This window comes from Equus caballus, chromosome 14, assembly GCF_041296265.1.
Source record: "Equus caballus isolate H_3958 breed thoroughbred chromosome 14, TB-T2T, whole genome shotgun sequence".
Classification (NCBI taxonomy): Eukaryota; Metazoa; Chordata; class Mammalia; order Perissodactyla; family Equidae; genus Equus; species Equus caballus.
Window position 1 is genome coordinate 84460427 of NC_091697.1, and position 26563 is coordinate 84486989.

Genomic DNA, 26563 nt, shown 5'->3' on the forward strand with positions numbered 1-26563 from the left:
TTTTACCTAATTTGCGCATCCTCATTCTCTTCTATTGGCGTTTTAAGCTTGTTTAGGAATAGGGCAAAATATATAGGGTGACCAGAATAACTTGTGTACATATAGTCTCACATTACACTCAAGTTCCAAACTCCTAATGCCTTCCATTTTCTAGTTTTGCTGTTTTGGGTTGTTAATAAAAAGGTGATAGGTTTCAGGAATCTCTAAACTGTTGCACCCTATTGTTTGAAGAAAACAGTAAGAGTGTAAGGAGGAAAGAAACCTGATTGGCTCTAAAAAAGACACTCAGATTTCAGATTATGAGGAAAATGAAAGCATTATACTAAAGTGAACAAAATTTCCTTAACTCCCGAATCTCTAAGTGCCCCCTACCCTCCGTATTCACCTCTGTGCTTCCCTGTTCTCCCTTCTCTTACTTCCGTGTATATGCAGAATTTTTCTTAACTTGGGGAGTGCTACTAGGATGAATGTGTTTACCATTACATGCTTCTTAGGATGCACGGCATTTTAGATTCTCTAGATTCAGGCTCTGTAAAGAAGAAAAGAACAATCAACAAAACTGCTGAACTTAAAAGAAAAAAAAAAGCTAAAGCTAATTAGCAAACAGTTGTAAATGGGTTTATTTACTTCAGGACCCTTGATTTCTTCCGGCTGTGCTTTAACTTCCCTACCCTGATTTCTATATCCATCATATTTCATTTCTCTGAAATCAGCTTATGCACTTAATGGTCCAGACTGGGCAATCACTGTTGATTGAAATCAACTTCAAATTGATGCAAGAGGTCCTCTGTTGCTCCAAGAACCAGCTGTGTAAATCTAAGAGAAAGATAACTGTCAGCTTTTTCCTTAATTATGTATTTCTACATTTTCTTAAGCATTTTGCTGTTATAATGACCCAGTAGGCACTTGTATCTGGAAAAGAAACCACTGGTAAACACCAAAGTTTGTATCGTCAAATCCCACCACTCTGACATGATGTTTGACAAAAGAATTTATTGCTGGCTTGTTAGCCTTTTAGAAATGATTCGATTTCTTGTATACAAGGCCAGGGTGCGCGTCACTGCGGTGATTATTGAGAATATACTGTTCCCAAGGTAAACTCAGTGTAAAGAATGCCTTTTGTCTTGCTATAGAAAAAGGGCCCTGTTCTCAAAATCCTCCAACCTGGTATATTTCTAATTTCAACTTGATGTTGATTTTACAGAAAAAAGGCTCACAGCAGTGAGAGGCAAGATGGTTTCATTTCTCTCACAATAGGGTATCTACGTTCGGCTTTCCGAGTTAAATCTAGGAAAGCTGCATTTTCACCCTTTCGCTGTGTTGCCCTGAGGTGAGTATAAACCATCATCTTCTTCCATGAGAAGTCTTCATTTTCTCTGCATGGCTTCTCCTCCTCGTCTACCCTTAGTCTGCATGAAACCCTTCACTTCTTGTTACCAAAAAAACCCCAGAAAGCAAGTGACAAAAACTCTAAATAAAATATAACAATTTGTCTCTGTAGTTTTAGTTCAACTTCGTAAAACATTATTTTGGCTTTACATAGTATATTTTTTAATAAACTTGGTATTTTAGAGCAGTTTTACATTCACAGCAGAATTGAGCAGAAGATATATAGACTTCCCATAATAGCCCTTGCTTCTGCATATGTATCCCACTATCAAAACAAGAGTGGTACACTTGTTACAATTGATCAACCTACACTGATCCATCACTGTCACCCTAGAATCCATAGTATACATTCAAGTTCTCTCTTGGTGTTATACATTCTTTGAGTTGTGACAAATGTGTAATGACACGTATCCACCATTATAATATCATATAGAATAGTTCCACTGCATGAAAATGTCCTGTGCTCCACCTATTTATTTCTCTCTCCTCCCTAATACCTGGCAGCCATGGTCATTTTACTATCTTAATAGTTTTGCCTTTTCCAGGATGTCATATAGTTGAAATCATACAGAAGCCTTTTCAGATTGTCTTCGTTTACTTGGAAATGTGCATTTGAAGTTTATCCATTTCCTTTCACATATATCTCCTTATGTTGTTGCAGTCACAAATTATATCCTTATACACTGCTTTCACATTATCATAGATTTATAACTACTGGCTTGTGTATTTATCTTTTAAATCATGTAGAAAATAAAAAGAAGAGTTACAAACCAAAAAATACAGTAATATCAGACTTTCTATTTACTATATAGTTACCCTTACCAGAGTGCTTTATTTCTTCATATGATTTCAAGTTACTGTCTAGTATCCTTTCATTTCAGCCTAAAGAACTCCCTTTAGCATTCATTTCTCATTAGGGCAGGTGTACTTGCAAAGACCTCCTTTGGTTTTCTGTTTCTTTAAAATCTGAGGACATCTTAATTTCTCCCTCATTTTTTTTTTTTTTAAATTTCTCCCTCATTTTTGAGGAATAGTTTGGCCACATACAGAATTTTGTTTGACAGGTTTTTTTCTCCCTTTTCTTTCAGCACTTAAAAAATGCCATTTCACTCCCTTCTACCCTCCATGGCTTCTGATGAGGCACCTGCTGTTAATGTTACTGAGGACTTCTTATTCTTGATGAGTCACTGTTCTCATGCTGCTTGCAAGATTCTCCTTTTGTCCTTGACTTTCAACAATTTGATTATAATTATTGGTATAGATTCCTTTGTATTCATCCTTTCTGGAGTTTATTTAGCTTCCTGAAAGAATAGATATATGCCTTTGATCATATTTGAGATGTTTTCAGTCATTATGTCTTCAAATATTCTTTCTGCCCCATTCTTTTCTCTCCTTCCAGGATTCCGATTATGTTACTGTCGATTCACTGGTGGTTTCTCATAAGTCTTAGGTTTTGTATGTTATTTTCATTTTTCCTCTCTGTTCCTAAGACTGGATAATTTCTATTGACCATCTTCTAGTTCACTGACATTTTCCTCTGCCTACTCAAATCTGCTATTGAAATCCTCTAGTGATTATTTCATTTTGGTTATCAAACTTTTCAGCCCCAGAACTTCTGTTTAGTTCTCTTTTATAATTTCTTTCCCTTTATTTATAGTCTCTATTTGTTCATACACTTTTCGTCTGTTGCCTATACATCTTTATCTATGGTTTCCTTAACACAGTTGATATAAAGTCTTTGTCTAGTAATCCCAATCTGTCCTTTTCCAGGAACAGTTTGTGTTACTTTCTTCTGTGAATGGGCCATACATTCTTCATGTTTTGCATAATTCATATTCTTTTGTTTAAAACTAAACTTTTGAATATTATAATATGGTGACTCTAGAAATTGTATTTTCCCTTCTTCAGTATTTGTTTTTGTTGATTGCTATTGGCTGTGGCTGTTTCATTGTTAATTGACTTTCATATAGTATTTTTTAAGTCTGTATTCTTTCTCATATGTGGTCTCTGAATTATCTGTTCTTTCAGCTTGTGTTCAGCTAGTGTTTTCACAGATTTTTTGGATTCCAGTAGCCAAGAGAGAAGAGGGAGAAAGAGAAAGGAAGAGGGAGAGAAAGAGAGAGAGAGAGAAGAATATAAAAAAAAGAAGTTGGACATAGATTTCTTTAAATATCTATAGGAAAAAATTAAAAGGAAGATAAGAAAACACTCTGCCAGTCTTGGCAGATTGGCCCTATGTTGGGACAGCCCTTCAATACTTAGCCAAGCCCAGTAAAATTCCATCTTAGGCTTCATTTTCTGCTGGCATTGAGCCTAGAGATCAGCCAGAGGTGAATGCTTAGGGTCTTCTCAGGACTTCTGTATGCAGATGTCCTGTTTTCTTCACAATAATTAGATTGCCTGAAGTAACATGATTAACATTTTAATTGCGAAGGATCTTGAACTTTGATTTTCTCTGTATTAAGATTACTATTGAACCACCTAAGTATGTTTTGTAAATTAGCAAATGCTAAAACATCAACCAGTTGCAAATATGGTTTATCTCCAAATCTTTCTTTCTATAATTTTACAGCTATAATCCATGACTTCTTTTGCATTGATTATTAAGAAAATATACTAATTCATGAGAGTTTCTGGATCAATAGATGAATGTCTAACACTCTTCTGTGTATAGAACTTGGGACTTCAAAAGCATTAATTACAAAACATTTTAAAATTATACAAATTATGTTAATGTTGGGGGAATAACTATATCTTTGTTCAAATGTGTAGAATTGTATTCAAGGATAAATGTCATTTGAGTTACATAGTAATGAGGGTAACAAATAAATGCCATGTTTACAAAGGATATTTTAGTACTATGTTTCTGAAGAGATTAATGGTCACATATTCTTACCAAAACAAACTCAATGTACCTTTATCATTTTTTTAAATCCAATTGTTCATAGTTTAACATTCATTTACATGGCCACAATCCTGCATTCAATATACTTTATTTTTACATTTTTCTGAATATATAAATATTTACAAATATATGTAAAACCAGAAATGAATATACAAATAAATATTGGTATGTTAAATATGCACATTATTCAAGCACTTTGCTCATCAAACTAGAGCTAATTCAAATATTTCAGTCACATTTTCTTTACATTTGTTTTACTATTTTAAAATTACATGAATCAAAATGCTGAATCCCTGAATATCATAAGATGAAAATCTCTAAATAAGTTGCCTTCAGAAAAGTTAAACCGGATGATTTTGAAAAGGCAAATATATTCATAATAAAGAGCATTTACATTGTGACATTTAAAATCAGGATTCAAAGTCAACCACTTGGTCGCTATGCGTGTTTACAACTAAGCTACATAAACTCTGGAGTGATGTCGTGGCAAAGTTTTGCTAAGATCACCAAGAAGCAGGAGAAGCCAGTGTGCAGCAAGAATGTGTAGAAAGAAAAAACCCAAAAAGTACATCTAACATTTCTGATTACTTTCCAGCTAGATTCAATCTACCTAGGGGAATGAATCATCCCTGTCCTTGGATTCCAGAAGATACCTCTCTGTTCACCTAATAACACTCATGGTTTTTGTTTAAATCAGCTTTGGTATGTTTCTCCAAAATGTAACCAACAGTGTCTTAATAAGACACAATACTTTTGAAGGTAATAAATTATGACCGGCCTGGGAAACTCTTGCTCATCTGTGTGCTTTGTGATCTGACCCTGATGTTTCTAGGACACTCTCTCCTTTCAGGAAGATTCAGGTATTTTGAATGATCAACAGTGAGATAACCTCAAATTTACTTCAGAAACTAAAAAAGGTTATGATCAAAAATAAAATAATACCAGGACAACATGTATTTTGAGCAGCTATAGAATTGCTGATGCAGGCTCCAAGGTTATTTAGATTTGCCATCCAATTCAGTAATAAAATGAAGAGCCAAAGGAAAAGGAAAGCTGTGGAAATACACTCTGAGTGCATATTTGCTATTATTCTTCCACTGACTTTATCTCATTAGTAAATCAAGAAGAGCACTCTATTAGCTCAGCATCTAAAGGATGCTTTGCTGTATATAATGTTTCAATTGCAAATCTTCTTGAGTTTTCGATGTCATCCAATAAGGTTACAAGATGACCAAGTAACTGGCAGGAAATTTCAGACTACTGTTATTGATCACAGTATGAAAAGAAAACAATAAAGATATCAACAATACATGGTACTGGATGACATCTTTATAGCGTGGCTAATAAAGATGATTTGAAACAGCCCATTGACTTTTTCTATGCCCAGAACCTGAAGTAAATATATAATTTAATCTTGCTTTATGAGTTGAAGGCATTTTCTTTTTTGGGAATTGTGACATTATTCATGTTGCTAAAGATAAGGCCTGCCCTAGCTTTCAGGTTTTAAGGCTTGGTTATTAAATTTGGCTTCAAGGTGAAATATGGTAAGGTAAATGGAAGTGATTGAGAGATTGGAGAACAAAGTTTGGATCTCTGGTTACAGAACTGAAAGAAATCAAAATGTGGAGCCAAAGAAATATGACAGTGCTACTTAGCAAACATGAGCTTTAACTTGTAGCCCCCACTATTTATCCCTTAATATATTTTGTGAAACTCTTTTACTTTATGTTAGGACCCAGGTGGCAGGATTGTTTGGGATTTATGTGGAATATTCAACAGATAAATAAACAGTCGCTGGAAAGGAACAACTCTTTTCATTTCCTTGAATTTTTTTTAACAAGGATATTCAATTTTGTTCATCAGCTATTTATTAAATGCTTAATAACTGTCCAATATAGACTTTTTTTTGGCAACAGGAAACTACAAATGTCCAGTTTACATAAAAAAATACTGGTCTGCTATATGGAAGTATATTTTTGCATGCTGATATATTCTATTCTTAAAGGCGTCATGAAAAAAAGAGTATCTTACAGAAAATCATACTCAATAAAAGAATCATGGATAGAGGATTCCTCTCAAGTCAATGACATAAAAACAAATGTATATTCTATAAAAATATTTCAGCATATTTTTAATTCTACTAAGGTTCATTTTTCTATCATGTAACCTACCTTGAATCAATCTAAAGCATAATAATAATTAAACTCTATATGAATAGAGTACATGTTTGTCACAGAAAAATGTGACAAAGCCAAACACTCTAGATTGCTTTGAGAGAGCAATTTATTGTGATAAGAAGGATGATGGAGATAATGGAAATATGGGAGCCAAATGTCTTAGTTTGTTTGGCTTTGGGGAGGAACTGAATAATAGGAGAAGATACCCTTACTTTGTATACTGAGCAGGAAAACTCGCTTCTCCTCCCGTGTTTCTCATTTACTCTCACACTACTACCACACTCACAACACTTCTGACACCAGGTGTGGGTTTTTTCCCCACAAGTGAGCAATTCTGTGGCACCAACTTGATGTCCTACAATTTAACTCAATTCTGACACTATCTACATGGAGATAGTGTCAGATCGCACAGTTTAAGAGCTCAGTCCCAGAAGACTACCCCCCACTTCAGGTGTCAATCACAAGTAGTAGGTCCCTAGATTGCCCACAACTTTGTCTGACTTGGCCACAGATGGAAGGTTCCCAGGACCTCGTCTCCTTTCCCTTGGATTCGATTCTTTGCTAGAAGAGTTCACAGAACTCAGGAAACATAAGTGTTTATGTTTAGCAGTTTAGTAAAAGATATGATAAAGGATACAAATGATCAGCCAGATGGAGACGTACATAGGGTGAGGTCTGGGAGGGTCCCCAGCGCAGGAGCTTCTGTCCCATTGGAGTTGGGATGCATCACCTGTGTATGTGCTCAGCAACCTGTAAGCTCCCCAAATCCCACACTGTTGGGATTTTTATGGAGGCGGCATCGTGTAGGCATGATTGAACATTAACTCCATTTCCAGCCCTCTCCCCTTTCTAGAGAAGTCGGGGGGAAGGGGTGTCTGGTGCTGAAAATTCCAAGCTTCTAATTATGGCTTGGTCTTTATGGTGACCAGCCCCCATCCAGGAGCCCACTTAGAATCACCTCATTAGAAAAGATGTTTCTAGTTGTCTTATCACTTAGGAATTTATGAGTTTTTAGGAGCTCTGTGTCAGAAGGCAGGGTGGAGGGGTAGAAACCAATACATATGTTTCTTATGCTAATAAGAATACTTTTAATTAGCCTAAAATATATTTTAGTTTGGATTATGAACAAAATCTTAGCGATTCTTAAAATTGTAACTGGAACCCTACCTTTAACTCGCTGACAGCTTGACCCATATGGACTCCATCTTCCTTTAAATTCAATACTTCTTGTCTCTATTATTATTTGGTAATCATCATGTACTATTTTATGCTGAAAAAGACCTTCATTGTTCCTACTCAGAGAAAGTGATATATCACCTTTGTGTAATCAGTTGGTTCCATGTTTATACCACACCTTGGACCCTATATCTTGCACATCAAATAGTAGCTACTTTTTGAAAACATAAAATGATTGATTTCCTTCCTGTTTAGACTGAAGTTTTGACTAGATAGATGACTCATGAAGTCCTTTCCCTCTTTAAGTTTCTAAGACACTATAGCTTCACAGGAGAGCATTTGTAGGTTTTGCTAAATGTTATTTTTTCTAATTTTCTAGAGAAGCATTTAACCTTGAAATTAGACTAAATCGTACTCAAATAAACCATGGATTTATGTTTGTTGTCTTGCCATATTGAATAAATAACTTAGAAATCAATTTGTGAATTTACACATACTTCTTTCTTTGGAATAATATATTTTAGGTCACATTAATCAAATTCTGGCCCCCTAATATTAGTCCAATCCATCTCCCTAATAAGACTTTTTCCTCTACCAGTAGTTCCATGATCTGGTAAATCTGCTACATCAATTTGGAAATTTTTCACCCAAAAAACAAAAACCTGTCTCCCATAGTAACACGTGGTACCTGGAAAATTAATCTTTAATAAACACTTTTTAAAAATTACAATGAAAGAAAGAAGACAGAACAGAAGAGAACAAGAGAGGAAGGAAGGGAAGATTGAATGAAGGCCAGATGGAAGGAAGGAAGGAAAGGAAGAAGAGTTAAAGAAAAATATTATTATTGAGATTTGTTACGGACGATAAGGCAGACTACCTTCAGGGGCACTATCAGGATAAGTGTAGGAACCTCTGTAATGGGGTTTTGCAGTAGGGGAGAGAGATTGGGCTCAACTCTGACTACAACAAGTAAAAGTGGGGATTTACAGCTAAGGATCGGGGGGGTAGGGGGTGGGATGTGCAGTGGATAGAAAATTAATTAAGAGGAAACATGAGGGATGAGAGGGAGGGATTCTGGCTAAACAGACCAAACAGGATTCTTGCTGAGGGCAGGCCATTATGATCCTGGAGAATGGGGGAGGAGGAGAAATCTGATCAGATAGCAAAGGGATTTTGGTAACCAAAGGGGATAAACAAAGGGGATTTTGGTTAAACTGTTTTAGCAGGACTCTTGCTAAAATTGGGCAATATGGAGGTGAACGCAGAAGTGAAAACACTGAGTCCTAGTTGTAAAAGAGCTCAGAAGAGTCTGATTAGAATTTGGTCAAGGAGAGAATCTTTGTCACAGGAGAAAAGGAATGAAGACAGATACGATTATGAAGCTTCTTTACAAATGGCATCCAGTAGGTGTATAATCTTCCCGGAAGCAACAAGCTGCTTTAAAGGAAAAAGAAAGTCCAAATTGAGCAATTTTAAATTTGAGGATATTTGTAGCACCGTGATTTTGTGATTTTTGTTTTGCTAGCAAAAATTCCCAATGAACTTGCACCTGCAAAATCGCATGCTGCAAAACACATTCAGCATGTCCTGTGTGCACAAAGGATCAGGTTACACATTTAAGAAATGTGAAGGTTTCAAGATGTCCTTAGTATTATAAGTGTCTTGAAAGGCATAAAAGTCTGACTTGAAATTCTGGGAGCTGGAAAAGTACTGTATGCATGTTACTTTTTTTGATAGACTTTCTATCAGTTATTTCTATCAGCATATTTGCACTCCAAAATTGAAAAATAAATCAGAAATTAGAGTTTCTCATTGAAGTTTAATTTTCTACCAGAATATAGCTTTTTTTTTTAATATACATCATTTATCTCTAATAAGAACTACATTAAAGATATTTCCATAATCCTGAGATCTGTGTGCTGTAATAGCTCAGATACTTTGGGAGCAGGGAGCTATTATATTGTTGATTCTTCGCCAAGTTTCTTGGAAGTATTAGTATATAGCAGCCCTGGCCTTAGGATTATAAATGGATTATATGCTCTGTTGTTTGCATGTTTATTTATCTCACCCCACTAATAGATCATTTCTTAGACAAACAGCACCACACTCACTGTAGGCATTATAAAGTTTTGCCTTTCCCAAAGCCAGTGAAACTGGCCTAGCTGGCCTGAATATTGATGGAATATTACAACATCCCTGTGGACTCTCACACTATGTTTTCCTTATTTTTCGGTAGCGAATATAATTATTTTTTGCATAGCAGAGAAAGATTAATAACAGATGTGCAGAATATTTTAAATACAGTAGTATCCAATATGCTTTTGCATATGTGTATTTCCCTTCCTGCATTTGTTTTCAAGAGTTCTTCCTTTCCATTGCACTAAAATTGATATTTCTATCTATGAAATATATGAAGATCATATGGCACTGCGTTATTTTATCCATTGATCCCCAGTATAAGTACTGTCAAAACTTAGCATAAAAACAGTGAAAACTCTGCCTTGCTGGGGCACAGATGGAAATGAATTTTTATTATACTGAAATAGGAAGACAAACTTTGCTTTTGGATTTGTGTGACCATGTATAATATATGGAATTAGTAGGGAATTTGCCTTTATTATAAATGATAGTATGCTGAGTCACTGCCAGAATGGAAAGTGGTAGATTTTTGTTTCTAAATCTGTCTTTGGTAAAATCTAATGACATAATCAAACAGAATTATGCTCCCTTAGACAGAGACTTCTGTTGCTTTCTGGTCTAATGCATTTCATAAGTTTTCAGAGATTTCTTTTTTACCCAACTTTTCAGGCTGATGGTTTCTTAAAGCAAATGTTAAGGAGGAGAATACATGACAATACATTGTCTGTCCCACTTTGATTTTGTGCTCACTTATCGTCTCCTGAAATAGCCTAAATAGTGTGTGTGTATGTGTGCATGTATAAAGATGAGGATAAGAGAAAATCTTTGATGGTGTAATGCACATGGGTAGGTGTCATGAATTGAATTGTGTTACCCCAAAGTTCATATGTTGAGGTCCTAACCCCCAATACCTTAAACTGTGAACTTCTTTGCAGATAAGATCTTTACAGAGGTCATTAGAGTAGACCTCTTTGGGATTCTTGAACCCAATTTCAACAAGGGGGTGGTTCCCTCCACCAACAAGCAGTTCTCCAGACGCTAGCAGGGTGTCCTACAATTCAACTCAATCCTGACATTATCTATCCAGAGATAGTGTCAGATACTGCAGGTTAAGTGTTCAGTCCTACAGGACTACCCCCCTAAAACCCCACCACATTTCAGAAGCCAGTCACAAGCCCAGATTGTCACCTGGGCTTTTCTGACTGACCCACTATAGATAGGGGTTCCCATGACCCTCTCCTTGGACTTCAGACACTAGTTGTAAGTCCAGACTGTTACCTGTACTTCTGACCAACCAACTATAAATCAGGGCTTCCCATGACCCTCTCCATCTTTGGGTTGAACTAATGTGCTAGAGCAGCTCACAGAACTTAGAGAAACATTTTACTTACTAGACCACTGGTTTGTTATAAAAGAATATATAACTCAGGAACAGTCAGGTGGAAGAGATGCATAGGGCAAAGAATGGGAAAAGGGTACAGAACTTCCTTGCCCTCTCTGAGCGCCACTCTCTCCAAATCTCCACAGGTTCACCAACCCAGAAACTCTCCAACCCTGCCCTTTTTGGGGTTTTACAGAGGCTTCATTACATAGGCATGATGGATTAAACCATTGGCCACTGGTGATTGAACTTAATCTCTAGCCCCTCTCCTTTCCCAGGAGGTTGGACTATGGTACTGAAAGTTACAATCCTCTAATAACATGGTTGGCTTCACTGGCAACCAGCCCCCATCCTTAGTTGAATTCCAAAAGCTACTTCATAAACATAGCAAAAGACACCTTTGTGGTTCTCATCACATAGGAAATTCCAAGAGTTTTGGGAACTCTGTGCCAGAAATGGAATGAAGACCAATTATATATTTCTTATTATAAATCACAATATCACAGCGCCCTCAACCAATATCACCAATACCAATTTCAGTTACTTCTTGACAAGTATAGATTTTCTACTATTCTATTTCACTACACATAAGGGGAGAATTTTACATTATTAATTACATTTCTTAGAAAATCACATTTTAGGCTTTGCTTAATTTCTTTTGTATTGAACAACAAAGAGAAACAGTCGGCAACCTACTGAATGGGAGAAAATATTTGAAAACTATATATCTGATAAAGGGTTAATAATCAAAATATGTAACTCAATGGCCAAAACCCTCAAACAATTTGATTAAAAAATGGGCAAAGAACCTAATAGACATTTTTCCAAAGAAGACATACAAATGGCCAATATGTACATGAAGGATGCTCAATATCACTAATCATCAGGGAAATGAAAATCAAAACCACAATAAGATATCACCTCACACCTGTTAGAATGACTGTTATCAAAAAGACAAGATATAACAAGTGTTGGTGAGAATGTGGAGAAAAGGGAACGGTTGTGAACTATTGGTGCTAATGTAAATGGTTCAACCAGTATGGAAAACTGTCAGTTTCTCAAAAAATTAAAAATAGAACTACCACATGATCCAGCAATTCCACTTCTGGGTATTTAACCAAAGGAAATGGAATCAGGTTCTCAAAGAGAAATCTGTACTCCCATGTTCATTGCAGCATTATTCACAATAGCCAAGATATGGAAACAACTTAAGTATTTGTCTAATCAAGGAACAGATAAGGAAGGTGTGGCATATATGTATAATAGAATATTATTCAGCCACGAGGAAGAAAGAAATCCTGCCTTTTGTGACAACATGAGGGACCTTGGGGACATTATGCTATGTGAAATAAGTCAGACAGAGAAAGGCAAATACTGCATAATCTCACTTATATGTGGAATCTAAAAAAAAGCCCAACTCAGAAACAGAGAATAGAATGGTGATTGCCAGGGGCCAGGGGCTGGAGGAAATGGAGAGATGTTGATCAAAGGGTACAAACTTCCAGTTCTAAGATGAATAAGTTCTGAGGATCTAACCTACAACATGGTGACTATAGTTAACAATACTGTATTACATACTTCAAAGCTCCAAAGAGAGTAGATATTAAGTATTCTCACTACACAGCAAGCTCAACTTGTTTCATTTTTGGCCATTGAGAACTCTTTCAGGTTGGTTCTTGTCTCCTTTAACATGCCCTCATCCCCCTACTTTTTAAAAATATTAAGCATGTCTGTAGTTTTGGCACTACAAGATGCCTCAGACTCTTCTTGTTTATACCTTGCCCCTATAATCAGCCATTTTACCCTAGAATGAACTATTTCTCCAAGAAGCACTGGTTTCTTCTATTATGAATTATATTTAGGAACCAAGATCTAGGTTCTAGGTGTGCTTGTTGCCACTGGAGTTTCACAGCTCCTAGATCCAATCAGGGGACCAAGCCAGGAAATACATCTATGTGTTGTATATAACCTGTGTATATATACATATGCATTTTATTTCTGCTCTACCTATATGAATGTTGTATATTTTTAAAGACAAGAGTTCATACTGATGTCTCTAACTCTCATCAAGCCCCACAGAGTTCACTCTAGGCTTCCTCCTATTCTCTTGCATTTATTTATTTATTTATTTATTATTTACTTATTTATTTCTCCAACTGTGAGAAATCTGGCTCCTATTACCTACAGTTTATTTACTTATTTGTTCAACCTTAGTATGCATATACATTGGTTTCCAATTGTTAACCCATGTCCTATGGGAAACAAATTTACCAGTAAGAATATAGAGCAATGTACAGTTCTTGTAATCTTTTTCCTTATAGTATCCAAGCCAAACTGTTACCCAAAATTACTTATGGTAAAGTACTTTTTCCGCATTCTCTTAAGTGAGGTTTTGTCATGTATATGAAATATAATTGAATTTGTTTGTTATAGTCTGAATTCAATCCTGATAAATTTTTTTTTTTTTTTGACAAGGAAAGATTCACCCTGAGCTAACACCTGTTGCCAATCTTCCTCTTTTTCTTTCCTCCCCAAAGCCCCAGTGCATGGTTGTATATGCTAGTTGTAAGTCCTTCTAGTTCTTCTATGTGAGCTGCTACCATAGCATGGCAACTGACAGACAGGTGGTGTGATTCCACAACTGAGAAATGAACCTGGGCTGCCGAAGCAGTGAGAGTGCTGAATTTTAACCACTAGGCCATCAAGGCTGCCTCCTGATAATTTGTAATCAATAAAACCTTGGGACATTCAGATCTCACTTTTTGATACTAAGGTACCCTATTAGAAACAACCATGTGGTAGAATTGAATGGTTTCTATAGTATGGTTGCATTGATAATAAGCAGATAATGTAACTATAAATCTGAATCCCAGGAAACTCCAAGTTATGTTGTTGCCTCAATGTAGCCACCATATTGATCTGCATTGTATTCTGATGGTTTAATGGCTTACGAAAAATTAAGCCCTGTAAGTGATATCTAGGTCCTAAGTTTCTCGTTTGTGAGGAGATTACACAAACTTCAGTATCTATAATGACAATAAATAGATTTTGGCTTTGAGATAATAAATGATCCAGTTATTCATGTGATTTGGTATAAGCATATTTCTTCATGAAGTATAAACCTAAACAGAAACAAAAGTGTAGTTGAAGAATGTAATACACACAAAATATCCATATGCATATTAAAATTTTCTAGTCTCTCTTGTAATTAGTTTGGCCCATTTAACTAGATCTGGCCAATAGACTTTCAGCCAATAGAGGAGATGACTTGTGTCACTTCTGGACTGATGCAACTAAAAACTGATGTGCATGCTCTATTCCTAGTTGTCCCTGCCAAAGGCCATTTGATCCTGATGCCATAGCTACAAGAAAAAGAAGGGCTATCTGAATTGCTTCAGACTTGATATAAGCAAGAAATAAACCTTTATTAATGCAATTGCAGAAGCTAGTATAAATCATTCTACTACAAAATGTGATGGTGCTTGTTTCCTTCTAGAATTATTTAAATAATTGCTTCAAACATTCTCCATGGCTTGCTTATTAATATACAGTGTGAGTGTTATCCCAGCCCTTTGTGCTGTCCAAGCAGACGATCACTTAGTGCTGTGTCATGAGAACATTCTTAAATGCCTTCTTCTAATAGCCACTTTATGTGAAATCCTCTTCAGTATTCTCTCTTGAATTAAGTCATTGTGTCTCCAAAACTACAGAGGCAGTTACATAGAAGAAAGTCCCTAGGCACTGGAGGATGACAAATTTGACCTTGTACACTGCTCTAGCAATTAGTTTTGATGTGTCTTTGGCCAAAGATATAAATCTTACTTGACAGTGTTTTGAGGATTGGAGATAATAGATATGTAAATTGATGACAGAGGGCAGGCACTCTGACCTCATAATTATTTTTTACTCTTATTTATTCTCATTCTTATTCTTATTTTCATTCTTATATCTCACTTAGGATAAAACAAGGTACCAGCATTTTCTTAGCACCAAGTCATTTACTTTATCAGCCTGGGGTTTACCTAGCACAATAAAAGTTGAAATATGCATTTCTTCCATGGTAGACAAGTCAATGTGAAATGCTCAGGAGAGGACTATGGTCTGACTTAGTCTGTATGTAGCAGGAGTTTTGGGTAGGTGTGGGGAACAAGTGCTCTAAAACTCCAGGGTCTCAAATGGTAAGGTATTAATTAAATAATAACTATTCATTTGCATTATTATTTAGAGATTTATGGAGGCATTTATTTCTATATCCTTATTTGATGGTTACAGCTCTGTGAAGTGCTATTAATGTTGTCTTCTGTTAAGATTAAAATAATCCAAGATCTATGATAACTAAACAGTGAAACTAGGTCTTCTGAATTCAGTAGCAGTGCCCTCCTTGGACTGTGCTGTTCCTTTGGGGAAAAAATATATGGTTAGCTATACACTTCTTTAAATCATTTGCTGAAAGATAGCCATGCATTTTTCCCCAGAGGTATAGCACAATTAGTATGTATATATGTGTAGATAGATAGACAGATCAATAGATGAATATATACCTCCTTAAAATAATTGCTGAGGGCCAGCCATACCTACATACCTACCTATGTGGGCTATCTCAACACTACTTTAAAAAACTTAATTTTTCACAGTGTGCTTTGTCCTGCTGCTTCTTTGCCTGCTATAGATTTGTGTCTAGGTAATAAAATAAGCATCAAGGTGCATGTGAAGTAACTACTTAAAGACATTGATCTATATGAGGGAAGAGAGGATGTAAGGAAACAATGCCATCAAGTTCTAACACAGAATGTCTGGAACCTGGGTTAAGCGCACAGTCTTCCCATTTTTTTCTTGAAATGTTGGGTTTTTCTTTTTTTCTTGGAAAGATGGCTTCCAAGATCTGCAGTGCAGGAAGGATTCTGGGTTTGTTCGAAGTAATAAAGAATGAAAGTATTGCTCTGCGTGTGATGTGCAGCACTGCATGTAAAGTTGTTGTTCCATCAACATGAAGATCCTGGGCACAAGGATATGGTAGGGAGTCACAAGGCATTGATTTTCATTTATGAAACCGGTTAACACAATAGGTTTTCTTCTAGCCTATTGTGTTGATGAATTAATTAACTCTTCCTCTGGTACAGATGTCATATTGGGTAGCATGATATACTTCATCTTAGAGCCAATCTCCTCAGATAGATGCCACTTTTCCATTTACGCATTTTAATATCCACATCAGTGAAACCACATCGTCAATGTTGAGATTCCTTGGTGATGATAACACAAGAATTTCTATTAACTAAATCAAAATAATGCAAATAAACTGTTAGGATAATACTCTGTGTTCTGTCAGTTCCTCCTTCATGGAAGTTGTCAGTGATATGAACAATGAGAAAAGAGGAGCTAGTAGTTCAATTGTAATATGTGAAACAGTATTATGACTATCACTGCGTGCTCTTTATCATCTGAAGTAGCATGCGGGCTTCAGCGAGATTATCACGTATAGACTGGTACAACATGAGACAATAGTTGAGGAGGGAAGGGAGAGAAAGTGAATTTATAATGAGAATGCCACACATATCGGACCAAGACTCAGAGGGCAGAACTAAAGGTGGAGTGGAGCCTAATGCAATAGTGAGAATATACTTAGTCACCATCCTTAAACATCCTACAGAGACAGGCAGGTCACCTTAAACACAGGCAGGTGGGGAAAATGAGTGATAGGAGACTAAATGTCACAGTAAAGGGGCAAAGTTTACTTACCTCCAACCATGGAAAAACATACCCATGTGCCTCAACCTCTTGATTTTTCATGAAAAATCAGAAATCTAGATTTTTATTCAAAACCTCAAAATTAATGCTTTTAAATTATTAAGAAATCAAAGGAAAACACATCTTTGACCTTGTTTTATACTTGTGGCTGCCGGTTTGCCACTTATGCCACCTATGCTTAAGATTCTTATTCCCAGTAGACAAATTCATGGTTTCATCAATTGTGTACTTCAACACTGTGAAATTAGTAATGCAGGCATAAACTGACTGAGAGTTTAATCACTTGGTCCTTAAATCAAGCCTACTGTGCAGCATATGCATTACAATGAAACCTTCTTGAACTTTTCTAGTGTGGCAGGTATAATGAGTTCATAGAAGTACCAATGCTCATAATGAAAGTGAAGGAAGGGCTAAGGAGGTAATAGCACTTAGCCAGCACACATGATTTCTGCAAGAATCCTAGAGTGCTCTCTTTGACTTTGTATTCATAAGAGTTTTTGGAAATATACCTTATGAGTGCCAAAGATCTAATGTTACCAGATCCTTAAACTGCCATTATGATATTTGAGGCTATAATGGTTAGAAATGTAAGATGGGAAACAACACTGAGATCATCAGGGTACTATGAAAATTGAAAAATAATGTCACATTATATAAATCATGTGTAATCACTTGTAAAACTGAAGGTCTTAATAGAACTTTGACACTGTTTTGCTACTGTTTGTCTATGCATCAGAATATCTCTAATATTCATCCATCCTTTGTTCTGGTCTCTACAGGGACATATAGATGTAACGAAACATGCAACTTAAGATTTGTAAGCTGTTTTTTTTTTTTTTGAAGTCACATTACACAGTCTGTCTATTTATAGCACAGTGAGCTCTGGAATATGTATCTATATATCTATATCTATAACTTAGAGAAGTGATTGGCACATAGAAAGTTCAGAATATATGTTAGTAGTGTTTATTATGAGTGTATTCACCATCTTTTTTAGGGATATATTTGATTTGCTAACTTGTCGTTTATACCCCTTTTGAATGTAATCAAGATTATATGGGAGAACTAGCTAGTTAAATAAATAGAAATTTAGTTGTTCTTTCTTCTTACCATTAAAGCCCTCGCTGATTGAAAAGGAAGCTTTACATCCATCTTCTTTAGCTTAAGAGCCTTTGGATATAACCATGATTTATGATCTGCAATGGAACAGTAGCCAATATCTGAAAACATCTGCACTTGAGCCATCTGTTTATGCCTAAATACCAGATGCTATATATGTTCAAAATTTATATTTACTGAAATTGCCTTAATACGTGTACTTAGCCCACTTACAACACTGCAGCCAACAAAAAACACAGACTAGAAATGTTCTTCAGTCATGGATGGACTAAATGTATTTCATCATATCTCTCAGGACATTGAGCATAACGCCCTGGCAGATAATAGGGGAAATATAATGGAACTTTATCTAAGCACTTAAGGGTTTAAAGCTGGTAAAAATAATTGGGTTCTGTGATTAGGTAAGTTTTTCCTCAACAGAGAACAACAAGGAAGACTGCAGTACAAATAGCCATAGAATTCATGAGAACCCTGATAAACATTTTCAATATCTTGATAGGCATTCTGTGGGGTGAGGAAAAAAAGATAATATATTAGACATACTATAAATTCAAAAGACTCTTTACCATGGAAATGAAAAATGAGCATTCCTGAAGGAAACAAAAATAACTATTTAAACCCCACAATTTTCCCACACATATTTGAACACAAAGTGTATTTTCTCCCCTAGTTTCCTGAACAGCTGTCTTAAGCCATTGATTCCTAAGGTGTTATTTTCAAGATATCTATATCTAACCATTTAAATTTTAAATTTCTGCTTTGCCCCCCAATTTAAAAAGCTTCCTATAGATGATGAAACTAGAGGGAGGAAAAGCAGAAAATACAAAAGAGATATATATTGGATAATGTCTTCTGGGTATTGTACACAAGAAAGATAACTAACCCTCCACATAAAAGAATGTGAATTTGAAAGATCTCAGGAGAATTATCTGTCAAAATAGATTATCCCATGCATCTGTTATTGTCGCTTGAAACTCAAGATTTATTTCTTTTAGCTAGAGAGTTAGCTCCAATTAATCTTCAATCCCTTAGAAAGGAGCTGATTAACAAATATTAAACCTTAGGATGGTGTCAAGATGGCAGTGTAGGATGACTCTGAACTCACCTCCTACCACGGACACAACAAATTTACAACTACTCTTGGAAGAATTACCCTTGAGAGAGAACTGAAAACTGGATAAAAAGAACCCCCACAACAAGGGACAGTGCTGACCCAGGTGGAAGAGGAAGAAATTCCTTTCTGGAGAGAAAAAAGCAACGTTCTAGCTGCAGCACCTCACTGCCAGCCAAAAGCAATCTTAAGGTATGAAACCTTCCCTGGAAGAGTGGGGGATCTGAGGTGGGGAACATTACCACAATAAGTAGCTTTTGGACTTAGCACAACTGAGACAAGTGTCATAATATCTGGCTTTGATGGCTATTAACTACAAGGGGGAGTGCCTCTAGAAAAGCTATCAGACATAAGGGGGAAAAAGCCAGCTCTTAAAAGGTCCACATACAAAACATCCATTTCAGAACGTAACCTAAAATCACCAGAAAGAAAGGTGCACAGTCCTTTGGTGAAAAGAGACTTACCTGATAGGCTCTGGATGAATCTTGGTGAGAGATGAGACCTCCCCATGGACTAAGACATTGGTGGCAGCCATTATTGTGACTTAGTACAGGAGTGCTGACACAGACACTGGCAGATGCTATTGGAGGTCTTCCCCTGGCCTGTTAGCACAGGGGTCTATGTCACCCACTAGAGCACATGGCTGCTCAGCCAGGGAAGGCAGCCTGCTCTAGGGACTAGCCCCATCTAACAGCAAGTCCTGGGCCAATTTGTGGGCTGACATAGGTGGGGTGCCTGGAAACTCTGCAGCTGGGTGAGTGGGTCCACCTGGGCAGGACAGGACAAGCGTGAGGGGTGGGCCTGCATTGGTGGCGTGTAAGGGGCCTCTGCAGTTGGTCACAGGAGCCACTTCAGTGGGTCAGGGCATGTGCATGGGGCAGGACTGTGTTGACAGGATGTGTGGCCCTGTGGGCAGTGAGGCTTGTCAGCTGCAGAAGACTTGTGCTTCTCAGACACACAGGGGATTGGCCCCACCTTCCAAAGCCTGAAACAGTTGGGTGTTCCAATGCCTGGGGCTGGCCCCACTCAGCTACAATCCCAAGAGAGCTAATAAGAACCTTGCAGGCCAGAGGCCTACAGCAATTATAAGCCCCTGACCCTGGAAACCAGCCACACTGGAGGCTTAGTCTCTTAACAGAAAAACTGCAACAGATATGTACTATTAGACCTTATAGAAAACTGTACTGGGCTCCCCCACACCTGATAAAGTGACTGAAGGGACCATAGCAACCATGCATAGCTGAACAATACAACCTACTGGCCAGGGGACAGCCTAGCCTCCCCAGGCACTTGCAGCAAGTGCAACCCTGCCACAACAGAAGGAGAGAAATAGCCCACACAGGGGACACTCATAGAACATCTGAAACTGGTGACAAGAGGAAAAGACACTGCTGGGCCTCATAAGGCATCTCTTGCATAAGGCTACCTCTCCAAGTTTGGGAGACATAGCTGACCTACCTAATACAGATATAAGCACAGAGAAAGAGGCAAAATAAGAAGAAAAAGGGATATCTTCCAAGTAAGGAAACAGGGCAAAGCCCCAGGAAAAGAACTAAATGAAACAGAAATAATCTATCTGACAAAGAGTGCAACGTAATAGTCATAAGGATGCTCATTGATCTTGAGAGAAGAATGGATGAACTCAGTGAGAACTCCAACAAAGAATTGGAAAATATAAAAAAAAAAAAAATCAGAAATGAATACAATAATGGAAATGAAAAATTCACTAAAGGGACTCAATAGTGCAGTAGACAATACAGAAGAACGGATCAGCGAGCTGGATGAAAGACTAGAGGAAATCACCCAACCTGAGCAGATAAAAGCAAAAAGAATCAAAAAGAATGAGGACAGTCTAAGGGAACTCTGGGACAACATCAAGCACACTAACATCTGTATTATAGATCTCCCAGAAGGAGAAGAGAGAGACAAAGGGGCAAGAATCTATCTGAAGAAATAATAGCTGAAAACCTGAGCAACCTAAGGAAGGAAACATACATCCAGGTATAGGAAGCACAGAGAGCACCAAAGAAGGTAAACCCAAAGAGGCCCATGCCAAGACACATTATAATTAAAATGCCAAGAATTAAGGGTAAAGAGGGAACCCTAAAAGCTGCAAGAGAAAGACAGCAAGTTACATACAAAGGAAATCCCAGAAGGCTATAACATGACTTCTCAGCAGAAATCTTACAGGCTAGAAGGGAGTGACACATTATACTTAAACTGCTGAAAGGAAAAAAGCTATAGCCAAGAATACTCTATCCAGAAAGGTCATCATTCGGAATTGAAGGAGAGATAAAGAATTTCCAAGATAAGCAAAAACTAGAGAAGTTTATCACCAAGAAACCAGCCTTACAAGAAATGCTAAATGGGACTTATTTAAATGGAAAAGAGAAGACTGCAAATAGAACTAAGAAAATTATTTTAAAAAAAGCAATAACATCACAGGTAAAGGCAAATATACAGTAAAGGTAGCAGATCAACCACCTATGAAGCTAATATTGAAGGTCAAAAGACAAAAGTACTAAAATTATCTATTTCCATGAGGAGAGGGTAACAGATACACATGCAAAAAAAAAGAGGTTAGATATGATATCCAACATATAAAATGTGAGAAGAGGGGAGTAAAAGAGTAGAACTTTTAGCAAGAGGTCAAACTAATGAGACCATAAACTTAACATAGATTGCTATATACATAGGTTATTACACATAAACTTTATAGTAATCACAAACCAGACACCTATAAGAAATATACAACAAATTAAGAGAAAACCTAAAAATAACACTAAAGAAAACCACAGAACCACAAGAGAAGAGCGCAAGAGAGGAAAAAAGGAACAGAGAAGAACTACTAACACACCCAGAAAAACAGTAACAAAATGGCAATAAGTACATTCTTATCAATAGCTACTTTAAACATCAATTGACTAAATGCTCCCATCAAGAGGCAAAGGGTAGCCAATTGGATAAAAAAACAAAACCCATATATATGCTTCATGCAAGAGACCTTTCAGACCTAAAGACACTCACAGATTGAAAGTGAAGGGATGGCAAAGGATACTCCATGCAAATGGCAATGAAAAGAAAGCAGGGGTAGCAATACTTATATCAGACAAAATAGACTTTAAAACAAAAACTGGTATAAGGGACAAAAAAGGGCACTACACAATGATAAAGGGAACAATCCAAGAATAGAATATAACACTTGTAAATACCTATGCACTCAACATAGGAGCACCTAAATATATAAAGCATTTATTAACAGACATAAAAGGAGAAATAGACAGTAACACAATAACAGTAGGGGACTTTAACACTCCACTTACACCAATGGATAGATCATCAAAACAGATCAATAAGGAAACATTAGCCTTAAATGAGACATTAGACCAAGTGAATCTAGTAGACATATACAGAACATTCCATCTAAACACCACAGACTAGGGGCTGGCCCTGTGGCTGAGTGGTTAAGTTCACACACTCCACTTTAGTGGCCCGGAGTTTTGCCAGTTTGGATCCCAGGCACAGACATGGCACCACTCATCAGGCCATGTCGAGGTGGTCTCCCACATGCCACAACTAGAAGGATGCACAGCTAAAATATACAACTATTTACTAGGGGGGATTTGGGGAGGAATAGCAGGGAAAAAAAAGATTGGCAACAGTTGTCAGCTCAGGTGCCAATATTAAATAAATAAATAAATAAATAAATAAATAAATAAATAAATAAAAACCACAGACTACACATTCTTTTCAAATGCACATGGAACATTCTCCAGGATTGATCACATATCAGACCACAAAACAAGTCTCAATAAACTTAAGAAGATTGAAATAATACCAAGCATATTTTCTGCCCACAATGGTATGAAACTAGAAATCAACTACAGGAAGAAAATTGGAAAAGCCACGAAAATGTGGAGATTAAACAAAATTCTACTGAACAACGATTGGGTCAATGAAGAAATCAAAGGAGAAATCAAAAAATACCTGGAAACAAATGAAAATGAAAATATGACATGCCAAAATTTATGGGATACAGCAAAAGCAGTTCTGAGAAGAAATTTTATAGCAATACAGGCCTACCTCGACAAACAAGAAAAATACCAAATAGACAATCTAACAGTGCACTTAAAAGAACTGGAAAAAGAAGAACAAAAAACGCCCCAAGTCAGTAAAGGAAAGAAATAATAAGATCAGAGGAGAAATAAATGAAATAGAGACTAAAAAACAATAGAAAAAAATCAGTGAAATGAAGAGCTGGTTCTTTGAAAAGATACATAAAATTAGAAAACCTTTAGCTAGACTCACCAGGAAAAAAAGAGAGAAGATTCGAATAAATAAAATCAGAAATGAAAGAGAAGAAATTACAATGGACACCTCAGAAATACAAAGGGTCATAAGAGAATACTATGAAAAGCTGCACACCAACAAATTTGATAATCTAAAGGAAATGGGTAAATTCTTAGAATCATTCAACCTTCCAAAATTGAATCGAGAAGAAATAGAGAACTTGGATAGACAATCACCAGTAAGGAGATCAAAACAGTTGTCAAAAACCTCCCAAAAAATAGAAGTCTAGGACCAGATGGTTTCTCTGGTGAATTCTACCAAACATTCAAAGATTTTACACCTATCCTTCTCAAACTATTCCAAAGAACTGAGGAAAACAGAGCACTTCCTCACACATTTTATCATGCCAAGTCACCCTGTTCCCAAAGCCAGACAAGGGCAACACAAGAAAAATTACAGGCCCATATAGCTGATGAACATAGATGAAAAACTCCTCAAGAAAATATTGGAAAACCGAATACAGCAATACATAAAAAGCATCATACACCTGATCAAGTGGATTTATACTAGGGATGCAGGGGTGGTTCAACACCCGCAAATCAATCAATGTGATATATGACATTAACAAAATGAGAAACAAAAACCACGTGATCATCTCAATACATGCAGAAAAAGCATTTGACAAGATCCAATATCCATTTATGATAAAAACTCTCAATAAAATTGGAGATTGGACTGGTGGTTATCTTTGGGGAAGGGGGGAAGGGGGAGGGCAAAAGGGGTGATTAGGCTCACATGTGAGGGGATGGACTATAATTAATGTTCGGGTGGTGAACATGATGTAATGTACACAGAATTCAAAATATGATGTACATCCGAAAAAAATAAAAATTAAAAAAAATTAAAAAAAAATAAAATGGGTATAGAAGGAAAGTACCTCAACATAACAAAGGTCATATGTGACAAATCCACGGCTAATATCATTCTCAATGGAGAAAAACTTAAAGCTATCCTTCCACGAACAAAAATCACACAAAGATGCTCATTTTCACCACTCTTATTTAACACAGTATTGGCAGTCCTAGCCAGAGCAATCATGAAGAAACAGAAATAAAAGGGATCCTAATTGGAAAGGAAGAAGTGAAACTGTTGTTATTTCCAGATGACATGATTTGATATATAGAATACCCTAAAGAATGGATGAAAAAACTTTTAGAAATAATAAATGAATACAGTAAAGTTTCAGGATGAAAAATCAATGAACAAAAATCGAATTTCTATACACTAACAATGAGATAGCAGAAAGAAATTAAGAATACAATCCCATTTATAACTGCAGTAAGAGGAATAAAATATCTAGGAATAAATTTAGCCCAAGAGGTGAAAGACCTGTGCAATGAAAACTATAAAATATTGTTGAAAGAAATAGAAGAAGACAAAAGAAATGGAAAGAAATTTCACGCTCTTGGATTGGAAGAATTAACATAGTTAAAATGTCCATACTTCCTAAAGCAATCTAAAGATTCAATGCAATTCCTATCAAAGTTCCAAAAACATTTTTCACAGAAATAGAACAAAGAATCCTAAAATTTATATGAACAACCAAAGACTCTGAATAGCCAAAGGAATCCTAAGAAAAAAGAACAAAGCTGGAGGTATCACACTCTGATTTCAAAATATAGTACCAAGCTATAATAATCAAAAGACCATGGTACTGACAAAAACACAGATCAATGGAACAGAATTGAAAACCCACAAATATACTCACACATCTATGGGCAGCTAATTTTTGACAAGGGATCCAAAAACATACAATAGAAAAAGGAGAGTCTCTTCAATAAATGGTGTTGGGAAAACTGGACAGCCAAATGCCAAAGAATGAAAGTAGACCATGATATTTCACCATACCCAAAAACTAGCACAAAATGGAATAAAGACTTGAATGTAAGACCTGAAACCATGAAAATTCTAGAGGAAAACATAGGCAGTATGCTCTTTTACATTGGTTTTAGCAGCATATTTTCAAATAGCATGTCTGAGCAGGCAAGGGAAACAAAAGAAAAAATAAACAAATTGGACTACATTAAACTAAAAAGCTTCTGCACAGCAAAGGGAACCATCAACAAAACGAAAAGAAAACCTAACAATTGGGAAAAGATGACTGCAAACTATCTATCTGATAAGTAGTTAATATCTAAAATATATAAAGAACTCATACATCTCAACAACAAAAAAACTTACAACCCAACTAAAAAATAGTCAAAAGATCTGAACAGACATTTTTCCAAAGAAGATATACAGATGGCCAACAGGCACATGAAAAGATGTTCAACATCACTAATTGTTAGGGAAATACAAATCAAAACTACAATGAAATATCAACTCATGCCTGTCAGAATGGCTATAATCAACAGGACAAAAAATAACAAGTATTAGAGGGAATGTGGGGAAAAAAGAACTCTCATATACTGCTGATGGGAGTTCAAACTGGTGCAGCCATTATGGAAAACAATATGAAGATTCCACAAAAAATTAAGACTAGAACTACCGTATGATCAAGCTATTCCACTGCTGCATATTTATCCAAAGAACTTGAAAACATGAATGTGTAAGGATCTATGCACTCCTATGTTCACTGCAGCATTAAGTACAATAGCCAAGACATGGAAGCAACCTAGGTGCCCATCAAGAAACAAATGGATAGAGAAGACGTGGTATATATATGCAATGGAATACTACTCAGCCATAAAAAAGGATGACATCTTGCCATTTGTGACAACATGGATGGACTTTGAGGCTATTATGCTAAGCAAAATAAGTCAGAGGGAGAAAGTCAAATACTATATGATCTCATTCATAAATAGAAGATAAAAATAACAATAAACAATCAGATAGAGACAGAGATTGGACTGGTAGTTACCAGAGGGGAAAGGGGGAGGGAGGAGGGTAAAAGGGGTGATTATGCAGTTGTGTATGGTGATGGATTATAATTAGTCTTTGGCTGGTGAACGTGATGTAATCTACACAGAAATTGAAATATAATGATGTACACACAAAATTTATATGTTATAAACCAAAAGTTAGAGCAATGAAAAAATTAAATAAAAAATTTAAAAAAAACAATAAGG

At 36.4% G+C, this 26563-nt stretch overlaps 1 long non-coding RNA gene across 2 annotated transcripts in view; it reads right to left on the minus strand.

The window, feature by feature from the left end:
- The window catches only part of LOC102150217 (uncharacterized), a 34425-nt gene extending 14408 nt beyond the window's left edge, over window positions 1–20017 (minus strand). Inside the window, exons 1-2 of one of the 2 annotated variants that reach the window (XR_011425157.1) lie at window positions 19610–20017; window positions 478–529 (exon numbers count right to left, since the gene is read on the minus strand). This is a non-coding gene — a long non-coding RNA (uncharacterized lncRNA). The remainder of the gene's footprint in view (window positions 1–477; window positions 530–19609) is intronic. The other variant, XR_001378340.3, reaches the window with a different exon arrangement.
- Between the last annotated feature and the right edge of the window lie 6546 nt (window positions 20018–26563).